The sequence below is a fragment of the Ursus maritimus genome, unplaced genomic scaffold, assembly GCF_017311325.1.
Source record: "Ursus maritimus isolate PB19 unplaced genomic scaffold, ASM1731132v1 scaffold_29, whole genome shotgun sequence".
Classification (NCBI taxonomy): Eukaryota; Metazoa; Chordata; class Mammalia; order Carnivora; family Ursidae; genus Ursus; species Ursus maritimus.
In genome coordinates this window covers 2,023,881-2,045,600 of record NW_024425452.1, presented here as the reverse complement: position 1 = coordinate 2,045,600, position 21,720 = coordinate 2,023,881, and the positions used below count along the sequence as shown (strand labels likewise).

General features: G+C 46.8%; 1 protein-coding gene across 4 annotated transcripts in view; it reads left to right on the top strand.

Moving 5' to 3' along the window:
* TRERF1 (transcriptional regulating factor 1) overlaps nucleotides 1-21,720 on the top strand; it is a 204,749-nt gene that overhangs the window by 66,481 nt on the left and 116,548 nt on the right. For all 4 annotated transcript variants that reach the window (XM_040643480.1, XM_040643482.1, XM_040643481.1 and 1 more), the window contains exon 3: nucleotides 12,404-12,486. The gene's annotated coding sequence lies outside the window, so the exon portion shown is untranslated. The remainder of the gene's footprint in view (nucleotides 1-12,403; nucleotides 12,487-21,720) is intronic.

Here is a 21,720-nt window from a genome sequence, read left to right as displayed (position 1 = left end):
CTAGGTGCCCTTTCTGCTCGCCGAGCCAGCTGACCACAGGGCAGGGCCAGGCTGGCCGTGGGTGAGGGGTGGGCTGAGAAACATCCCTTCAGGACAGGCGTCTCTGCCCCAGGCCTCCAGTTTCCTTTATTGTTTTCCCAGCCAGGGGGTGGAGGGGGGATAAGGGGGCAGTTTGTGAAAGACTGCTGGGGGGGGGGAGGACATCTTTCCCGTCAGGTCTCATTTCTGCTTTGTTAATATGCTTGGTTCTTGAGTCAGGTGGCCCCAATTTGAGACAAACCCCTCACCTAGTGCTTCCGCTCCTGTCGCTATCAATTCAGGCCTACTTGTCCCTGCCCAGGGCTGCTCCTCCTCCCCTGTCCCTCTCATATCTTGCTGCCTTCCCCTCCGTCCCCCTTTCATAGCCCCATCCTTCAGGACCCAGTGTGGTTCAAGCTCTAGCTCTTCGAGAATTCCCTCTACTCAGTAGTAAATGCTCTTTCTTCCTGTTTTTTGTGGTTCTTGGATTCTAAGATCTTTTTCTTTCTTTTTTTTTTTTAAAGATTTTATTTATTTATTCGACAGAGATAGAGACAGCCAGCGAGAGAGGGAACACAAGCAGGGAGAGTGGGAGAGAAAGAAGCAGGCTCATAGCGGAGGAGGCTGATGTGGGGCTCGATCCCACAACGCCGGGATCACGCCCTGAGCCGAAGGCAGACGCCCAACCGCTATGCCACCCAGGTGCCCCTAAGATCTTTTTCTTAATCATCTTTGGATCTTCGGGGTGCCTGGGTGGCTCAGTTGGTTAAGCGTCTGCCTTCGGCTCAGGTCATGATCTCAGGGCCCTGGGACTGAGCCTGGTGTTGGGCTCCCTGCTCAACGGGGAGTCTGTTTCTCCCTCTCCCTCTGCTCCTCCCCAGTCCCAGCTCTCTCTATCACTCTCTCTCTCAAACAAATAAATAAAATCTTTAAAAAAAATAAATCATCTTTGGATCTACAATGCCTGACACAGTGCTTGTACACAGTAAGCACTTAATAAGTGTGTGTATGTTTTTTAAAATCTATTTGTTTGAGAGAGAGAGAGCATGAGCAGGGCAGGCAGAGGGAGAGAGAATCTGAAGCAGACTCCATACCCAGCATGGAGCCCAACGAGGGGCTTGATCTCAAGACCCTGAGATCATGACCTGAGCCAAAATCAAGAGTTGGATGCTTAACTGACTGAGCCACCCAGGATCCCATCGCTTAAATGCTTTTGAACTGCACTGAACCATGACTGTGTTTGGTCCTATGAGGGAGTGGGGAGTAGCAGAATCAGTAAGAGATGCTGAGGAGATTACAAGCCTTTGGAATGACTGGATAAGAGGCAAGAGAATAGTGTTTGTGGTGTGCAGGACTGAAGTCTGAAGCCAGCTGCCTGTACGTGGGGGCGTCTCAGAGCTTCCTGTCACGTGAGATGGTGAACAAAGGGCCTCTCCAGGGCCGCCACATGCAGTAGAGGCTTCCCTGGAGTATCCTTTCCTGAAGGAGCTCTTCGATTTCAGGCTTGCATCCTTAGTCAGAGGACCTGCATGAACACGCAGTTATTGAGTGCCTACTGTGTGTCGGGCGCTGATCTAGATTCCGTCACTTTGTTCGAGCTCTGGTTGTGTGATGAGTTTAGAGGGGCACATCCAGAGAGGCTCCACTGTATGATGAATGTGGAGGAGCCCAGGGCCTTTGAATACACCCTGCCTGGGCTAGGAGAGTTGCTTTTCCCTGAGCCTCTTGGGTTTTACCCAGATTCCTAGGGATGTGAAATTCCCATACGATTGCTCCTGGGCCAAGGCACTGGTGCTTACATCGTGAACACTGCTGTTCACATCCTGCTCTGTGGGGAGGAGGAAAGTGGCATGAGACGGGGCTGCACTTTCAGCCCTGTGCATCTGATGACGGATGGAGGCCCTGTCTCTGTTGGTTAGGGACCCAGCATGAGACGGCTGGCACACGCGAAAGGTTTAGCTGGAGAGACTTTAACGAGGAGTATTTAGAGAAGTGTGGTCAGAGTTCGACAAGGCAGAGGATAAGGGGGCACGCCAGAGCTGGCCACAGCGGGAAGCTGTTACCTCCCCTGGGCCGGGAGGAGGGAGCTCTAGAGAAGGGGCCCCCAACAATAGCCATGATCCTGAAGGGCTACGGCTACTGCCAAACTGGCGAGGGAAGAAGAAGAGGGAAATAAATGCTTTCCCTTTCTCCAAATCCACCTGGAAGCCTAGGGAGCTCCGTTAATGCAGTCGGTGGTCCGGTCAGAGCAGGAACAGTGTGTACGTGTCAAATTGAGAATACCCAGCCCTGGCTGCCTGGGCATTCTAATGCTTAGCTGACTCCTACATTTCTTAGATAATTCAGCATGTGACCAGTCAACCAGTGTTCACTCCTGCCCGAATCAGGGCTGTTATCGAGAAGAAAGTGGAATTAGGTCAGCAGGATAGGCATTGGGTGGTTTTGACGATAGCAAGAAAAAGAGGTCATGTTCATTGATGGCAGGCACCTGAGCATCCTAAGCATTTTATGTGCATCCTCATTAAATCTTGACGGTGACCTCAGCAGGTAGGCACTCTTACTCTCCTCATCTTCACCATGTTACTGGTAAAGTCATGGGACTTTACCGACACACGGGAGAGCCAGTAGGTTGCCCAGTGGCGTAGCTAACGAGAGGCCGAGGTGGGCTCCGAGCAATTCTGTCTGACTCCTGAACACATACTTGTGACCTCTCAGTGCCTCGTGGTCTCATTCCTCTGCAGTGGGGCCCTCCCCACCCTGTGATCGGTGCCGCCTGTGTGCGGGTCCCACTGCCTGGGATGGTTTTCCTACTTCCTCTCCACTTGGCCCAGTTGAACCCATTGTTAGGACGCAGCTCAGATCTCATTTTCTCCGTGAGATTTTCTCCAACCCATTCAGCCCCCCACACCTCTCCTTCAGCAACCCGTGAGGTAATGATCTGCCGCACCCTCAGGGGATATCTGGCTATTTTGAGTGTACCTCTCCTCAGTCTCCAAGAAGACTCCAGTTGTCATTGATAGCGTTGTTTTGAACTCTTCACTCACTCAAAAGGTTGAATTGAAGACACTTTATTAAAGTAATTATTTATAGAGCTATAGCGTTAAGGGATACAACAGTGGTGGTCTGGTACCCGTGGACCAATACCAGGGGGAGGGGGAGGGGTGGGGGCAGGAGGAAGCAAGCTGTTACCACTCCAGAGCCAGAAGGAATTTCCTCAGAGTGAGCGGTCATGGAGCCCAGTGATGGCTGTCACCCTGGGAGAGGGGCCACATGGTAGGAACTGATGGATCTGAGGCTTGCTTTTCTCCTCAGTTAGTAAATGCCCACTGAAAGCCAACAGGGAGGATTAAAAAATTAAAGGAAAGAAAATAAGCTAGAGCAGAGCCCAGTAGGAGCTTACAGTCTAGTTGAGTGTTTGTGGGAGAGAAGACAGGCACATACCCCTACCTAAAATAGCACACAACTTCGGCAGAGCGGTATTTCTCCCCGGACAGATGAGTGTACCATTAGCCAAGACTCAAGCCCAGTGGAGGTGGACATTCGAGGAGTCAAAATTGTGGAAGGCTTCCTTCTTACAAGATAGGAGGTGGTGTGAGCTCAGTGACCTCCAGGAGCATTCCCCAAAAGGCCTCACGCAGGCCACAGAGCATGGTCAGTCTGTGTTTCTGCAGTTTTGAAGTTTCAGAGTTCTTAAAAAATGTCTCTTGAGGGTCCCAGAAGTTTGAATAATTGGCAAACATCCTTCATCTCTGGGGCTGACCTCCGGAGAGGCTTAAGGACCATGTCCCCCACGCCAGCCAAGAATCGCCAAGAGCCATTTAGGAAGATTTGAAGTTGCACTGGGAGGACCTCAGTTTTCCTCCAAATGGTGTTGCTTAATCTCATTTCTTTTTTCTCTATTCCTATTTTTCCACCCACTCCTGTTGGCCTAGACCCAACTAGACACTGGAAGGGTAGAGTGAATTGTAGGCGAGCACTTGGAAGGATGAAGACCCTTGGGTTGGGCCTCTCGTTGCTAGCTCTTATACATTTTTGTGTTGAGTTCCTTTGGATTTTTCTCTCTGCTGGGTCTTGCGCATACTAGGAGATGCTCTAACTTCCTAAATGCCCCTTCCTTCTCTGAACACACCACACATCCGCCGACCTCCAGGCCTTTGAGCTCATGGTTCTTTCTGCCTGGAAGACTCTCTCACCCCTCTTCATTGACTTGTTAGACAGTAGGGAGCAGTGGGGACTGTGGAGAATTCCATGGTTTACACTCCATCTGAAGTGTTCTGAGCTCCTGATCTATAAGTTGTGGCTTTGATTGTTCCTTGGAGTGGTCGTAGCTGCTTGCCTCGGCAGAGACTCACGAAGGAAAACCAGTAGGGGTGGGTGACACAGCCTAGGTGGAAGCTTGGAAGCAGGGACCGGAGGAGACACTCAGGCGAGACAACTGGTCCATGGGGCTGAAATTCAGGGAGAAGGGGGAGATGAAGCTGAGGAGGCCAGATGGGTCCTGGAAGAAGCTCAACAGCTGGGCTAAGGCACCTCTTCTGCATCTATTCTTGGGGACCGTCGGGGCTTGGGTGTGGTTCGGGGTCAGTTACAGCAGTAGGCTCGGTCCTGGAGAGAGACAGCTTTCATTTTACAAAAAGGAGATTTTCTACGTACCAGACGGGGACCTGCTCTGGCACCTTACTTCTCAAAGCTGTGTAGGTTTCAGAGATCACATAATGCTTTGGTTCAGGTTTTAAACTTTCATGATTCCTTCATTACATAAATAAAACATAATAGAGATAAGCAAAGAAAAAGGGAACTGAAATTAATGTCACCCATAATCCTGCCACCCAGATATCATTTACATTTAGAACTTGGGTAGGGAGACTTCCCAGGCGATTTTCTGTATTTACAGAGTGGAAGCAAACCACTTATGGGTGTGTGTGTGTGTGTGTGTGTGTGTGTGTGTGAGAGAGAGAGAGAGAGAGAGAGAGAGAGAGTTTTGTCCCATTAAAAAAAATAAACGCTTGCCCCACATTAAAACTGAAGGGGATAAAGAGAACTCCCCTTGCCCTCCTGTCCTTACCCCTAATTCTATTCCTCAGAGGTAGTCCTCTTTAAAAGTTTCCAGTATATCCTTGATTAGGGAACAATGCAGAAGGGACAATATGCATGAAATAACAAACTGGAAATACTGGTTGTTGTCACTCGTGCAAATACTAGCTGTCACGTGTCAGGAGGAAGCTGAAGGGTGGGTTTAGAGGGACCGGGAAGTAGTTTGTAGTTAGGGAAGGGGCTTTCAGAAATAGATATGGTGGACTTAGGGAAAGGAGGAGGTGCCGAAGTGTTGAGGCCTGGCTTTTGTTTGGATTTGTCACATGGATGTCCCTGAGGAGTAGGGTGAGTGGAGGTGAGGGGGACTGCAGGCAGGGGCCAGATACTATCAAATCTTAACCTCCCGGGCGGGGATTGGGGTAGGGAGGGTGACCCGGATGCAAATAAGAGACCTGTCAGGAAGCAGTGACAGTAATTGGTAGATATTTATAAAAATACCCTTGCTTGACAAAAAGTCGGCAACTCCGTGTTAGTACCCCAAACTTAAAAAAAAAAATGTTTTAGGGGCGCCTGGGTGGCTCAGTCGTTGAGCGTCTGCCTTTGGCTCAGGGCGTGGTCCCGGAGTCCTGGGATCGAGCCCCGCATTGGGCTCCTCCGCTGGGAGCCTGCTTCTTCCTCTCCCACTCCCTCTGCTTATGTTCCCTCTCTCGCTGGCTGTCTCTCTCTGTCAAATAAATAAATAAAATCTTTAATAAAAAAAATGTTTTAAACAAACCTTTGAATGCTGAGAACCTGAGCGAGCCTGGAGAACTGGACGAGAAGTCCTAAATGTCAGATGTAGTTCTGGTTTTGTCTCTGGCTATGCAGTCTTGGACTGTACCTTAATTTGTTTAGACCTCAGTTTTCTTATCTGCAATAGATCGGTGGTTCTCAATCCTGGACGCACATTAAAATCACTAGGGAATTTAAAAAAATACCCAGTGTCAGAGCCCCGCTCCAGCCCAAAAGTGTCGGAATCTTTGAGGGTGGGGCCTGGGAATTTCTTAAATGCAGCCAATGTTGAGAACCCCTGGGTTAGGATTCTCCTAATTGCTCATTTTAGCCGCAAAATGTTACAGTTCTGTGTATGGTATTATATAATTTTACTCCTTTCGAACACTGTGCACAAACATTATAAACTTGTTACCTACCGAGAAGTTTTACTTTTAAGGAAAACTCCCCATAATTCTCAGTAGGCCAGTGAGATAATGCCAACGTCCTTTGTCCAGTGACTTGGAATCATAAACATAGTGAAACATCAAATAATTAATTTTTGCACCAGGAGTTGAGACCATGGACTTTATTTCTCATTCTCTCAATTGAAAAAGCTACTGACTAGATGCCTGAGTCCACCTCCATTTATAAAGAAGACCCTGGGGGCACCTGGGGGGCGCAGTCGGTTGAGCGTCTGATTCTTGGTTTCAGCTCAGGTCATCATCTCAGGGTCGTGAGATCGAGCCCTCTGTCAGGCTCAGCGAGGAGCCTGCTAAAGTTTCTCTCTTCCTCTCCCTCTTCCACTGCCCACTCTCTCTAAAGTGAATAAATAAATCTTAAAAAAGAAGAAGAAGACCCTGAAAAGTTCAGAGAGGAGACATTACTGGAAATGTTTTCACTGGAAGAATTGTATATACCGTAAGTTCCGCATGAAGAGGTCCAGTTTGGGGCGTCTTTATCAGATCTAATTTCTACATGGAGTAGGGGCTGTTTAAAGAGACTTGGTGCAGTTTTATCTTTACCATTGAAGTTTCTGGTTTTGTCTCTTCCTAAATGAGTCATTTTTTTTTTAAAGGAACCTGACTTGGGGAGGTGGGGAAACCACTGCCCGAGGTGCCAAGGAGGGGGTGGGCAGTGAGGCGGATCATCAGGGGACTGAGTTTACACTTGGCCTTTCACCCGGAAGGGCTGGAACCGGGGACCTGTCTGCTGAGGGTGTATCAAGACAAGAGGCACACAACCTGGGAGGGGGTGAGGCAGTAGAAAGGGCACTGACGTTGTTTATTAATTTATCAGGTATTTTCTGGAGCACACTCACCACGCGTGTGGCCTGGTGTCAAGGCTCCCACAGGTGCTGGGTGATCGTGAACGACCGGGAAGAGACCTCCCGGTTTTCACTCTAGGTGGGGACGTGGGACATAAATGGTGGAGGTTAGGTGTGTCCCTGTTTGGCTGCGCTTACAGACTCGTGAACTGAGGCTGTAGTGCCCATGCCAGTGTGAACAGTGCAAATGCAAATGTTAGTGTCAGGCAGCGTTTCGGAGGAGGAGAAATGGCAGCCTGATGACCCCACCATGAAGTGCCGGGGGGCCCTGATGAACCATACACTGGCCGGGCACCTCCACACATCACTTCCTCTTTCTGTGCTCAGTTCTCCGGGCTGAAAAGTGACCCCACGCACCTCAGTCCGCCCCCTCCCCCCGGCTGTCCAGGGTGTCCGCTGTCCTCGATGCCTGCAGAGGTAGGGGAAGGACAGAGAGTGGGGAGCAGTTGCCAGACCCCGGCTTTGGAAAACCAGAGCAGCTCCGTGTGCTTCGGGCCACGTGCCTGAGGTGAGGAGGAGCATAAGGCCCGGTGCTCCCTGATGCCCAGGAAGAGTTGTGTGCGTTGGGAACGCCGAGCACGGAAGCTCCTTTTATTCCACGCGGACCCCCGCGAGGTGCTGGTTTTCATCTTTGCTGAGGGGTGCGCAACCTCCTGCAGTCGTGCCTGCGTGTTTTCTAAGTTTGTCACAAACTTCCTGTTTGGGTATGGTCTGAGGCTCGAAGCTTTGTTGTGTTTTGAAACCCGGGCGTTCACAGAGGTCCGGCGCTTCTCTCTTAGAGGCCATGGGGTGGCCCCTTTGTTCTCCTTCCTTTTGCTGACGGTTGCCATCTTTCTTTGCAGACCTTCTCTCTGGGAAGCGCTCGGTAGCTTCTGTTCTTGTTCTCATTATCCAGGGTTGAGAGCTGTGAGGTTTGAAGGCTGGGAGGAGGGAGGGGGTAACATTTATTGGGCCCCTTATATAAAACCGGGCCCTGTGCTAGATGTTTCTGTACGTGTGTTGTATTTAGGCCTCACAGTAGCTCGTGCAGAAGCAGGCTCAGAGAGGTAAAGGGACCAGCCTAAGACTGGGCAGCCCCTGGGTGACAAGGTCAGGGTTGGATTCCAGGCCTGGCTCCAGAACTTCTTATTTCAGCTATGTCACGAGGACCCCGCTGCACCTTTGGTTCCACTGGTTTGAGGAGATCGTGATTTCTCACTGGGCCTCTTGGCAGACGGCATCACCTTGACCCCCATCGTTTTCCCCCAGACCTGTTATCAGGTGCTGCCCATTCTGTCGGTATGGGGTGCGATCTGATGGCCCTTGAGTGTTTTGCTGACTTTGATCTTTCCCACTCATCCTCTCCCGGTGGCCCCACGAAGCCCAAAATTATCGTGTGGTCCGTGGCTGACGACTGAAGTGGGTTAGGGCCGACTCCCAATTCCCCAGAAATGGAGTGTCCTTTTTCCTACTTCTGACCATTCCTCTGGTCACCACAAACCCCACCGAGCTGGATTTCTCACATCTCAAGCTCTTCCCTTGAAGCGGGAAGAAGAGAGGCTATCTGTCTATGTCTATGAAAGCATGTGAAGGGGTAGCTAAGGAAGGATGCCAAGACCTTGAATATGTGGGAGCAGGAAGAAGAGGGGGAGCTAAATCTAGCACCCTCCTTCTCTTGGGATAGCTCTTACAGGATGCCAGACTCCGGGTGCTCCTGCAGAGGAACAATGAGTACGCTTCCAGAAACTTGAGGACAGCCCTGTGTCCCTTCCCTTGCCCGTCCCAGTTCTCTTCTGTTTTCTGAAGAACTTCTACAACTGTATCATCTGAGCTTCATCAGCATTGTTCTGTAGATCAAGCAGTGTTTACCAGTCAAGCGTCCCTGTGTTGAACAGTGGGCAATTCCAAGCATTTTCAACACAAATATCACTTACCCTTAAGGGATTTGAAGTCTACATGGAAGGGAAATGCAGTGAGCTCCGAAGAGCTCAGAAGAGCAAGCCTGCAGCCCACTGAGCGGCACCACCCAGCTTCTTAGCCCTCCTGGCTCTTCTGAGCTCGCTGCATTTCCCTTCCACAGAGACTGCAAAACCCTTAAGGGTCAGAGGGGCGGGGCTGCTGGGGGGGAGGAAAGTGGGGGGGCCTGGGGCCTGAGGGGCCTGGAAAAGGGAGGGGCATACCGGATGGGGTGGAGCAGAGGCTGCCTGTGGGAAACAAGATTGAAGAAGTGTTCGTGAAGAATCCCAAGGAATGGCTGTGGTGTTGGAAATCTTCCCATATCGGGAGCTGCCAAAGCCAACTGAACAGGATGGGGCTAGGTAACAACCGTGCTGGAGGAAGGCTCACCTGGCTGGCTGCCCTGGAAACGGGGAATGCCTGGAGGCGAGTTAAGAACACATTTATCCGTTGAATTTTAGGAGAGAACCTTTGAGGGCTTGGACTAGGGTGGTGACATGAGTATAGCAAGGAAGACAGAGAAATGGAAGGATTCAAGCCCTAGCTCTGCCCCTTGCTGCCCGTGTGACCTTAAGCAGGTTACTTCATTTCTTGAATCTCGGTTTCATCGTCTGTGTGTGGAAGCTAAAAACACTTCACGGGACGGTCATCTGAGGGTTTGGCTTGCGTGGCGGCCCACACACATGTTGTGGCGGGTGCTCAGCAGAGTGTGAGTCCTCCTGTGGAGGACGAGGCCCAATTCGTGACCTGGGGGAGGAGTGGGGGGAGTGTTCAGAGGGCTCTCCAGGGGGGAGCGTGTTGGGGCCTCCAGATTCAGTGCTGGGAACTCTCCTAATCCAGCCTGCTGAGGGTCTGTCCAGAATCCCCACAGCCCTGCGAGTTGTGCATCTGTGAAACCATTGCTGCTGTCCAACCCCTGTCGCTACTTGAGGCCAGTAGGACACTGAGGGCATACAATTTAAGGAGGCTTCCGGTTTTAGGGCTGCCCCGGCACCTACATGATTCCCCTTAGTGGGATGTTCCACACCACACCCCCTATCAAGCTCCTGTCTGCCCTTCTTCAGTCAGGAGACAACCTGGCTTCATTTATTCATTGACAAGTTCCAGACAGCTCAGCTTGGACCCCACTTAGGTTCCTGCCTCTGCTCCCTTGTGGGTACTGACATTGGGGCTCATCCCAACCTGATTTCCTTCCACTCAGAGATGGATGCATCCCTCCTTCTGGCCAGAGAGAACCTTCTTCCTGTACCTGAGTCCTCCCCATCTCCTGTAGCTCCTCGGAATTCACCCCCTTCGGTCAGCTGGCTGAAATCAAACCTCAAACCTTCACCCTTTCTAGTTCTCATTCCCTTTTCTCCTCCCATTAGAGACAGATATCTGGAAAGACTCTGCCCTCAGGTTTTGCTCCTTAGTTGACACAGCGCACTCGGGCTGCTTTCTGCCTGTGGGAAGTGTGCTGGGCCCAGGGGAGGGTCCCGGTTGGATTTGCTGCAGAGGGCTCCTTCCTTCCAAAGGAACTGCCTCCTGTCAGGTCACCTGTGGCCTCCATATTGCCACACCCAACAGACACTTCACTCCTTATCTTTCTGGACTCCTTGCTGCTTTTGACATTGGACAGCTTCCTCCTTTTTGCACCTCTCATTTCTCTTGGCTTCTTTCATTCCACAAATAAATCTCCCAGCAACTATTTCTTGAGCCCCTATGGAATTGTGCTCCATAATACCATGCCCCTGTCAGGGAGTTTGTAGACCGGTGTGAGGGAAGAAGGTAAAAAATATAAACAAATGTCAGGAGCTGATAAATGCTACAAAGAAAAATACAATGGAGAAGGGGGATAGGAAGGGTGCTGGGGGGTGTCGGGGAAGGTCTCACTGAGAAATTGACATTGTCACCGGAACCTGAAGAAAGTAAAGGATGCCCTGGGAGAAGAGCCTTCTGGGCAGAAGGAAGAGCAAGTGCAGAGGTCTTGAGGGAGGAGCCTGCTTGGGATGTTTGAGGAAGCCATTCTAGCTAGAGGAAATTGAAGAAGGGCACGGTAGAAGAAAAGGTCAAGGAAGAGGCTGGGCCAGGTCATGTGGGCCCCCAAGGTCATTTCAAGGATTTTGTCTTTTATTTTGAGAGAGCTAAAACAATGTAGGAGTCTTTTGAGCAGAAGAGTGATTTTTATTTTATTTTATTTTTTTAAAGATTTTATTTATTTATTTGACAGAGATAGAGACAGCCAGCGAGAGAGGGAACACAAGCAGGGGGAGTGGGAGAGGAAGAAGCAGGCTCCCAGCGGAGGAGCCTGACGTGGGGCTCGATCCCATAACGCCAGGATCATGCCCTGAGCCGAAGGCAGACGCTTAACCTCTGTGCCACCCAGGCGCCCCATGAAGAGTGATTTTTAAATGGTCACTGAAGCTGTTGTGGGGAGCATGGTGTATTAGCCAGGGCCGCCATAACAAAAGTACCACAGACTGGGTTGCTTAAATAACAGAAGTGTATTTTCTCATTGTTCTGGAGGCTGGAAGTCCGAGATCAAGGTGTTGGCAGGGTCTCCCTCTCTCTGAAGGCGCTAGAGAAGGATTTGTTCCAGGCCCCTCTCCCAGCTTCTGAAAGCTGCCGGGCTTGTGGCAGCAGAACTCCAATCTTCACACAGTGGCGTACTCCCCATGTGAGTGCCTACTTCCTAATTTCCCCTTTTTATGAGGACGCCAGTCATACTGGTTGGAGACCCAACCTACTCCAGGATGACCTCATCTCAACAGCTAATTACATCCGCAATAACCCTATTTCCAAATAAGGTCATATTCTGAGATACTGGGGGTTAGAACTTCAGCTGAGGAATTTGGGGGAGATGCAGTTCAACCCACAACACAATTCAATCCCCCTAATAGGTGGATTCTAGAGAGGCAAGCGAGGGTGGAAGTAGGGAGACTAGTGAGGAAGTCGTTGCAATAACACAAGGAGAAAAGCTGCTGGCTTGGACCAAAGTGGTGGTGTGGAGGTGAATGAGAAGGGGTGAGTCTGCATGTATTTTGAAGAATCAGCTGACATCATTCGCTGGTTGGTGGACTGGATGTGGAGTGTGAGGGAAAGAGGGGAGTCACAGTGACTCCTGCGTTTCAGGCCTGAGGAACTAGAATGGCATTGGGTGTCTTTCTCTCCTACATTCTCTTCTTCCTCGGGGACCCTCCTCAGCAGCCTTTGCAGGGGCCTCCTCCTGGGCCGGTCCATTCGCTGTTGGATTCTGCAGGGCTCCATCCTTGGCTGCTTCTCCAGTCTCTCCTGATCGATAGGATCTTTCCCATGTTGAAGCCATATATCCTGAATGTGCTTTTTGGGTCACTCCTACAGGCCCTGGCTCTGGCGGTTGCTGAAGGAGGAAGACATGGAAGCAGGACGACCCTGAACGATTAAGCTTCTTAATCCTGAATCAGGTAGCTGCTCTGAAGTGTTTTGTGATGAAGGGGTCCTTGAAAGCATTCCTTGGATATCTGTGGAACAGAAAATGTCCCGAGAAGGGAAGGAAGGCTGCTGTGCACCTAGACAGCCATAAATTTCTGGAAAAGTTTCTTTGGGAAGTAGTCGGTGATCGTGGATTCACATACTGGCATTCGGCGTTACTCGGAATGGGGCTGAGGGCATTGCGTCTTGTTTCTCTTGACTTTGCAGAGTTGTGAGCAGTGAAGGAGCCAAAGGACATTCACGGATGGTAGCTCTAGATGTCTTCAGGGGGAATTAGACCTCTCTGGAGAATGGTAGTACAGAAGGCCGTTCTGAGACGACCCCCCCCCCTTTGAGCTGGCCCTGGGACATTTCTAGTGTTCTTGTTTTTGCTTTTAATCAGCTCTAGCCCTGTGTTCTCTTCCAGGCTCAGTTTGTCCCTCTAGAAAGTGGGCACTTAGCTGGGATTCCCCTGCCAGGTCCCACACAGAAGTTGTCTGAAGGGTCAATAAGTTTGTGTATAAACAGACTTTTTTTTTTTTTTTTTTTAATGTTTAAACCCTGGCATAGCAAGGGATGGCTGTTTTCCACAATTCTCAGTGACAGCGAGGAAAGGAGGGTGGTGGGTGTCTAATTTGATTCTCTTGGTATGTGCAGGTTATTTTTCTTGGCAGGGGCCACACTTTTCATCTCTCTTATGTGACTCAAAGTTGATTGCTTCTGTTTCTTTTTTGTTGTGCTTGATTTTGATTTAATTTTTAAGCCATCATGTCTTGGGGTTCCGGTAAGAAACAGATGGTGCATTCAAATGGAGTCATCCCAAAGACGCTCCTGAAGGGACTGTTTATAGTGGTGTAGACAGGGTTAAGAGAACCGAGCACAGGATGTGGAAGTATCCCGGGGCTAGTGGTATCAGGGAGCTGTTACCATGCCTAGTCCTGAAAGAAAGAGGGAGGGATTGGTTATTAGAACTGGAAAGAGAAGCTCCATGGAAAGGCTCTCTCTGGTGGAAGGATGCAGTCAACCTTCAGCCGCACAGCTGGGAAAGAGCCAAGAGAATAAATATCCTCATAGAACTCCCTTGTCAGTTCTCCCGTCTCCTCATGGTGCCTCCCATTAGGCACACTCAGCCAGAAGCTAGAAGGCAGGGAACCATACTGGTGCTGTCCATTGAGATCAGACCCTCGGGGGGGGACACAGAGCTGACTGCAGAAGGGGGAAGTAGGGGTGCAAGTGGAAAATAGCTGACCAAACAAGAGATGCATATGGCTTGGATTGTATTGCAAACGATGTTTCTATCCAAAGAGGGGTTTTTGTCTGGTGGAGTAAGCGAAGCTTTGCATTATTAGGTCAGTTACATGGAACTGTTGGCTGGGAGGGCTGGGTGGAGCAACAAAAATCCTCTAGTTAAACTTCATCCTTTTTACAGCTGGGAAGACCCAGGAAGGTCAAGTGACTTGCCCAGGGCCACTCATGAATTCTTGAAAGCATTCCTTGAAAACCTGTTACATTTTAAGAAGACCAACACAAAACCACTTGAAACAGTTAAGAAACAGTGTCAAGTAAAATCTAAGCACATGCAGGAGAAAGCTGTGAATTAGTGCTTTTTTTTTCTCATTTATCAGTTTGGATCTTCTGGGGTTGTGACCATCACAAAACCCAACTCAAAGGGGCTCCCACAGCACAGGGAATTTATTAGTCGGCTTGTGTAATCTGCAAAGTTCAGGGATGGGGTGGACTGACTGCATTGTGGATGTGAAATAGCCCAACATGACATCAGCCATCAAGTTTCTTTCCATCTCTCTGTCACTCTTCCATGATGTCAGTTCATTCTCAGGGAGGCAGAATGGTCGCGGAAGTTCCTGGGCTCATAGTGGCATCCCTTTGGCCAGAAGGAAAAAAGCATCCCTCCGCCAGTAACTCCTTAAAAGACTGAGAAAGTATCTTTCCCAGAATTCCATCCCCTGCAAGCCAACCCTGGCATTTCATTGGCGGGAATTAAGCCACGTGCTCATTCCTCAGCCAATCACAGTAGTCAGGTGAAAGCCGTCTGTTGATTGGCAGGGATGGGAGGTTTTTCTGATTGGTCTATCCCTCTCCTGGGGAAGTGCATAAGCTTTCCCTAAAGCACCAGGACTGGGAGGAGAGGAGGGGACAGAACTGAGTATTGCCAGGGGAGAAGGGAAATGGGTCCCGGGAGAGTGGCAGCTGACATCCACTATACTGTATCGTCTATAGAAACCTTACTGACTTGGAAGTAACAGTGAGAGGAAACCTGGGTTTAACTAGTGCAAGTCTGAATCTTAAAGTATTTACGGTAGCATAGTTTAGACAGAACCTGTTGGAAGGCTTGCCGTTAGCATCTGCTTTGCAGTATGTCTGAAAACATAGGCTCTTCTGGTAGGTTAACCATGCTTTCTACAATTCTGCCTAATTTCTCATATGCGTATGCAACCTTTTTATAGCCAGAGTAAACACTGAATTCAAATTCTGGGTTGGTGGAGATTAAATGACATTAATGAGTCTCCTCATTTAAACCTTGTCTATAAAATGGGAGTAAGGGGGCGCCTGGGTGGCACAGCGGTTAAGCGTCTGCCTTCGGCTCAGGGCGTGATCCCGGCGTTATGGGATCGAGCCCCACATCAGGCTCCTCCGCTGTGAGCCTGCTTCTTCCTCTCCCACTCCCCCTGCTTGTGTTCCCTCTCTCGCTGGCTGTCTCTATCTCTGTCGAATAAATAAATAAAATCTTAAAAAAATAAAAATAAAATGGGAGTAAGAATAGCACTTACTTTATAGGTCTGTTGTAAGGATTAACTGTGGTAATCCAAGTAAAGTGCCCAGTGTCCCAGTAGCTGGCCCAATAAATGTTACCTTTATTAATATCCTGTATCTCAAAATACTGTCACATTTATGTTTCAGTGCACATTTAATCTAGGAAATTAACTCTCTTCACAACAAATATATTATTTATCACGGATTCGTTAGAGATGAGTTAAATAAAGGTATTAAAAAATTTAGTGTTTATGGATTTTTCTTCACCAGAACGGTTTCTAATTTAGAATTCATTTTGGGGGAAATCTAAAAAGAGAAAATTTTAGGTAGCATATAGTTAAGTTAAAGGTAGATGGAATCCCTGGGAAAAAGGGGGACTTTCATTTTACAGTCACTTATTAACGTATCCTTAGTTGAACAGTTTTATAAGTAGTTGAAGGCCTGTGATGACGTATCCCAGCTGATGTTCTTGTCTTTGTTCTCAGTATGTAGGCTCTGGAGGGCCAAGTGACCCTCCTCAGCTTTGGCTTCCCAAACCAACCATGCCGGTGGGCTTTTCCGGTTGGACGGATTTTAGGACCACTTGGATTGGATGAGGTGCTGCAGTAGCAAGAAGCTAGTCTTGGGCATTTATTTCAGTTGAATTTTAACTGACAAAATGCTGTGAATTGTTCTCTAACGCCTTTAGTACCATAAGGCTGACCTCTCAGAATCTCAGCAGGGTGAGGTGTCTTGATTTGGGGGTTCCCAGATTAGTGGCACCTTCAAGCTTTAGCATCTGTGTTTCAAAACCAGGAGGAGATAACTTGGTAGTGAGGGGTGGATAGGGTGCAGTGAGGGCCCTGCAGATAGAGGAAAAACTTCCAGAACAACCCGGAACTTATGGACCACAAGTTTATAGACCTTAAAACTTTTCATACCCTCTCCCCTGCATATTGACTACAATTAGTCTTAAATTTTCTCTAGGTTGTTTGTTGGCCCTGATGAAGGTCACCATTGTGATAACTAGGTGAGAACTAGTGATAACTAGATGATTGACCCTAAATTCCTTGGTTCAGACAAGCGGTTCTCCACTTGGATGAGGAAACTGTCAAAAAAACATTGGGAGGGGCCGGCCTAGGGCTACCAACTTCTTATTTTGCCGTCCTTAGTGGAAGGATGTTTTGAAATATCTAACATCTGTTACCACAGTTATCATACAAGAAAGGAACATTTTTTTTTCTGATATCACCTATAAAAACTCCATTATATTTGGGCCCTGTGCTGTAATCTATGGGTAGCAAGTGTTGGGGAGATGGGAAATTATTTACTTAATGTGCCGTGTAGGGGGGAAATCCTACTTTTTTGAAGATTCTCTTAGAGCCTAGGAGTTCTCTTAAGTCATGTCTTTTTTTGGCTTAAAGGAGGAGAAATTCACTTGAACACAAGTCTTGATGAATCCAGTTCATTTTATAAAGAAGAAACTGTTCACTCTCAAGTCATTAACCTAGAATTGTTAGTGTAATTTTCTACCAGTAGAAAGAAAATCTTGCAATACTAAATAGTTCAGTTTTTCTTTTTTCCACAATTTAACCCTAAAAAGGGTAAGTCTGTTCAATTGGATTTGGCCTTCAGTTGTGTGGTATATGCCTCTATGTGTGGGAAAGCACACACACGGACACGCACACTCACTCACACAGAAGGAGGAAGGGAGGGAGAGAAAGAGAGAACTTAATTTGGTGAAAAGCCCCAGAAAGGAAAGGGTGCTTGTGAGAAAATCGGTGTGTGCCTCAGTCAGTCGCTGGTAAGCGTTAGTACTTGTAGTAACAATTACATCTTGGAGCTGCCAAAAGAGGATGACTTTTTAAGATGTCTTTTGGAGTCATTAAAAAACCCCAAACATACACCCAACCACCCCTGGCATCCAAAACAGTAATAAAACATTCCTCATTCTGCTTCACTTCACATGCCTGCTTGGCTTTGCCACAAACATGTTTTGCCTTCCAGCCAGGGATTAAGCTTCTGTGTGAGGCCATGACTGGTGTGAAAGCAACTTCTCTGTGATTGTTGCGGGGGAGAACAAACTGCCTGCATGCCTGTGTGAAATCCTGAATGGAATTATGGAATCGTAGTGCCAAGGAGGGTTTTGAGGTCCATGCCTTCCCGCCAGGCTGTTTGAACGCTCATCATCTTGACTGACAAAAGGTGACCTAATCCTAATGTGTCGTTGACCTCTAACATTTCATGGATCCTCTGTGGACAAGGACAGGAACTAAGATGTGTCTTTCTCAAGAAAAAGCAGACCGTTCTGCAACACACCACATATGCAGTTAGTGCCCTGTTCACAGCCTCATTCTTGGGCACCGTGTCCTGTGTATATTCTCACATATGCTCCTACGGCACGGCCCTTGCCTGTTCTAGTAGACACTCCATCTTTATTCAGACTCCTTAACACTTGTTTCTGTTCAGGTATATCTCTCTCTATGGCAGGCTATTCAGTGCGTATAGTTACAGCTCAGTGTTCTATTGGACTGACGTTACCACAACCCTCTTGCTTTAGTCAGCTTCGGCTGACATAGCAAAATACCACAGACTGGGTGGCTGAAAATAGAAATTTATTTCTCACAGTTCTGAAGGCTGGGAAGTCTAAGATCAATGTTGGCAAGGCAGGTTTCATTCTGAGACCTCTTAATGGTGGCTTGTAGGCGGCCGCCATCTTGCTGTGTGCTCACTTGACCTCTTCTTTGTGCCCTTGCAAAAAGAGGAAGCTCTGGACACTCTTCTTCTTACAGGGACACTAATCCCATCAGAGGGCTCCACCCTTGTGACTCATCTTAACCAAGTTGATTCCTCCTAATACTATCAGATTGGGGGCTAGGATTTCAAGTATGAATCTGGGTTGGAGCAGGGTGGGGGGTACAAACCGACACAAACTTTCTGTCTATAATGTTTCTGAATCTTTATTTGTGGCTCCCTTGAATGCTTGCAGGGCCGTTGGTCCAGGAGCCCTGCAGTAAGTAGAGAAAGCTTTAGAATTATTGCTGTGGAACAGGTATGGTGTCCCACAGGTGGCTTGGTGGATTACAAAACTGGAAGACCTTTACCACAGAATTCAAGGTGACCTAGGTAGACTGGTGATCTCCTTTTCTTTTCAGAGCTTGGGTTTCCTGGATCCAAATGTCCGTGGTAAAGTTGTGGATGCCAAATTTGGTCAGCCTCAGTGAAGTGTGGATAGGTCAGCATTCAGTATTCCCTGACCACCATCTATAGCCTCCCTTCTGGGCCTCTAAAAAGGAGACTCTTAGAATGAAAGCCTGGGAAAATGGGTTACTTCTTAGCACGTTATCCTCTTGGGCATTTACTTCCTTTTCATGGGGAAAGGAAGGCAGTAAATTATACTAAAACTGTTCCCTGTTACATTAGAGATCAAGATCTTAGAGTGTCATTTGGAATATATACAAACATGGTAGTGTCCACATGGACACCGGTGTGCGTGGTTGCCCCACACGCACAAGCACACACCTGTGCCAGGTGCAATGTTTTAAAATATCAAAAGGCCTTTGAAAGTTCTTTTAAACTTTCAAGGAACAAGATAATTTCTGTGTTATATAAACTGTTTCAGGATTTAGAAAAAAGATGGAAAATATCCAGATTCTTTTTTCAAGCAAACATGACCCTGATAACAAATCTGGCAAGCCCCCAAAGGGAGGCTGTATACCAGTCTCGCTCAGGAATGTAAAAATTTTAGATAAAATTCTAGTGAGTAGATTTCAACAATGGGGTATGTGAATGTTCCACCAAGCCCCAGTAGGTTATGGAATGCAGGCATGGCTTCATATACATAGATTTTCATTTGATTCACATAAATTATTTAAGTAAAAATATGCAATAATCTCATTAATTCCAAAAGAACGTTCAGTCAATTCGACTTCTAATTTTTACAAACCGCTTAAAAACGAGTATATAAAATGACCGTTCCTTCATATGAGAAGGAAGATTGGGTTCATACCGCTGACTTTCATTATACTTTTGGGGGGCCCCAATAAAGGCATTATTGGATATGCCTGAGATCAAGACAAAAAGCCAATATAGAAAGTAATGAAAGTATTAACTTTAGAGAAGAAATATTGTAAAGAAAAGGATAAAATTATCATTACAGATTGCTTAGTTGTAGATCAAGAAGACTTAAAGCGATTCCTTCTAGATGGTGAGGTAAAAACTAAGGATTTGGAGGGGCATATGGGTGGCTCTCTAGGTTGAGCGTCCGATTCTTGATTTCGGCTCCGGTCATGATCTCAGGGTCTTGAGATCAAGCCCCGTGTAAGGCTCCACGCTCAGTGTGGCGTCTGCTTGAGAGTCTCTCTCTCCTTCTCCCACTGCTCTTACCCCCACTTCTCTCTCGCATGCTCTCTCTCTAAAATAAATAAATAAGTAAAATCTTAAAAAAAAAAAAAACCACTAAGCTAAGGATTTGGATACTTCTGAAATCAGCTCATGAGTCTAATGCCATTCCTCTCAAAGTCCCATCAGGATTTTTATTTTTTTTTTTAATTTTAAAAAGATTTTATTTATTTATTCGACAGAGATAGAGACAGCCAGCGAGAGAGGAACACAAGCAGGGGGAGTGGGAGAGGAAGAAGCAGGCTCATAGCGGAGGAGCCTGATGTGGGGCTCGATCCCATAACGCCGGGATCACACCCTGAGCCGAAGGCAGACGCTTAACCGCTGTGCCACCCAGGAGGCCCCCATCAGGATTTTTAAAATTTGACAAGATGGTTATCAGTCTATGTGGAAAAACAAGTAGATGAGAACCTCAGGGGAATTCTGGAAATGGCTGTAAGAGAAGGGAGTTAGATCTATTGGCTATTACAATATATAGCACTACCACATATTAAAGTGCGTAATGAAGTCTTTGTAATTAAAACACTGTGATGCCAGCATAAGAGGAGGAAGTAGGTAAGTGAACCAGGACAGTTCAAAAGCAGACCCTCTCATAAATAATTCGATAAATCATAAAGAACTCATCAGAAATCAGCGGGGAAGGAAAGATTATTCAATAAATAATTTTGATGCATAGTTAGCAATTTGGAAAAAATCATTCTAACTTCACCAAAATGAATTACATATTGATTAAACAATTAAGTGCAAAATGTAGAGGTATAGGAAAGCTATAGAATTGAATATTGCTTAGAAACAAAAGAAAAACACTCAAACAGGAAAAGAATAGTCAGTCAAACTACAGAAAAAAAATCAAAGATTTCTTCATGTAAAAAACCAGTGGGGTAACAATAGATTGGGAAAAGATCTGCAGTAACGTGACAGAATTAGTATTTTTATTTTGTGACATGCTCAAACAAATAAAAAAAAATCCTAATTAAAAAAATTAAAACCTTGTTGGAACAGTCGAATAGATGATTACATATGGTGCCATACAAATATATGGAAAATGGTCAACTTTGTAATAAGAGATATGTAGATTAAAACATCAGCAAAATACTATTTTAACATTTTAGCCAAAGAATACATCTTTAATGGTAATGCCCAATTTTGGTGGTATTGCAATATTGTGAAACGGTTATACAACATATTAAAGAGACATATTATTTATTCATACATTTCGATCCGGTAATACCACTTTTGTGAACCATCTTCCCACATCCCCTCTATGAAGGAAATAATACATGATACTTAATAAGCTATTTAGACAAAGATACTCCCTGATGCATTATTTACAAAGGAGACACACACACACACAAAATTAATGTCCAACTGTTGGATAACTATAAAATAAAATAGTTCTTCTCTCAGCATAATACTGGACTATAATTAACAATTACTTTGAAGAGACATAGTAATGTGACATGATGGTCATAATTTTACATATAGAAATTGCAGTATAAATTGTAGTGTAGTTTCCCTATAGAACACAGCTATGTAGCTGTGCAGTTAAATCGAAGGAACCGTAGCTGCCGATGACGACACAGAAGGTCTCAGGAACACAGCTGTTAAGTAAAAAAGCAGTTGTATCTGTTTCCCTTGCCTCAGGAGACCTGTTTAGAAAAAAGTTGCTATGGCTGATGTCAAATAGCTTACTACCTGTATGTATTCTTATGGGATTTTTATGGTTTCAGGTCTCACTTTTAGGTCTTTAATCCACTTTAAATTTATTTTTGTGTCTAATGTAATAAGGTAGTCTAATTCCTTGGCGTTTGCATGTTGCTGTCCAGTTTTCCCAGCACCAGTTCTCGAACAGACTGTCTTTTTCCCATTGGATATTCTTTCCTGTTTTGTTGAAGAGTAATGACCATGGAGTTGTGGGTTCATTTCTGGGTTTTCTATTCTGTGACATGGATGGAGCTAGGAAGTATAATGCTAAGTGAAATAAGTCAGTCAGAGAAAGACAAATACCATATAATTTCAGTCATATGTGGAGTTTAAGGAAAAACACAGATAAGCCAAGGGAAAAAGAAAGAGAA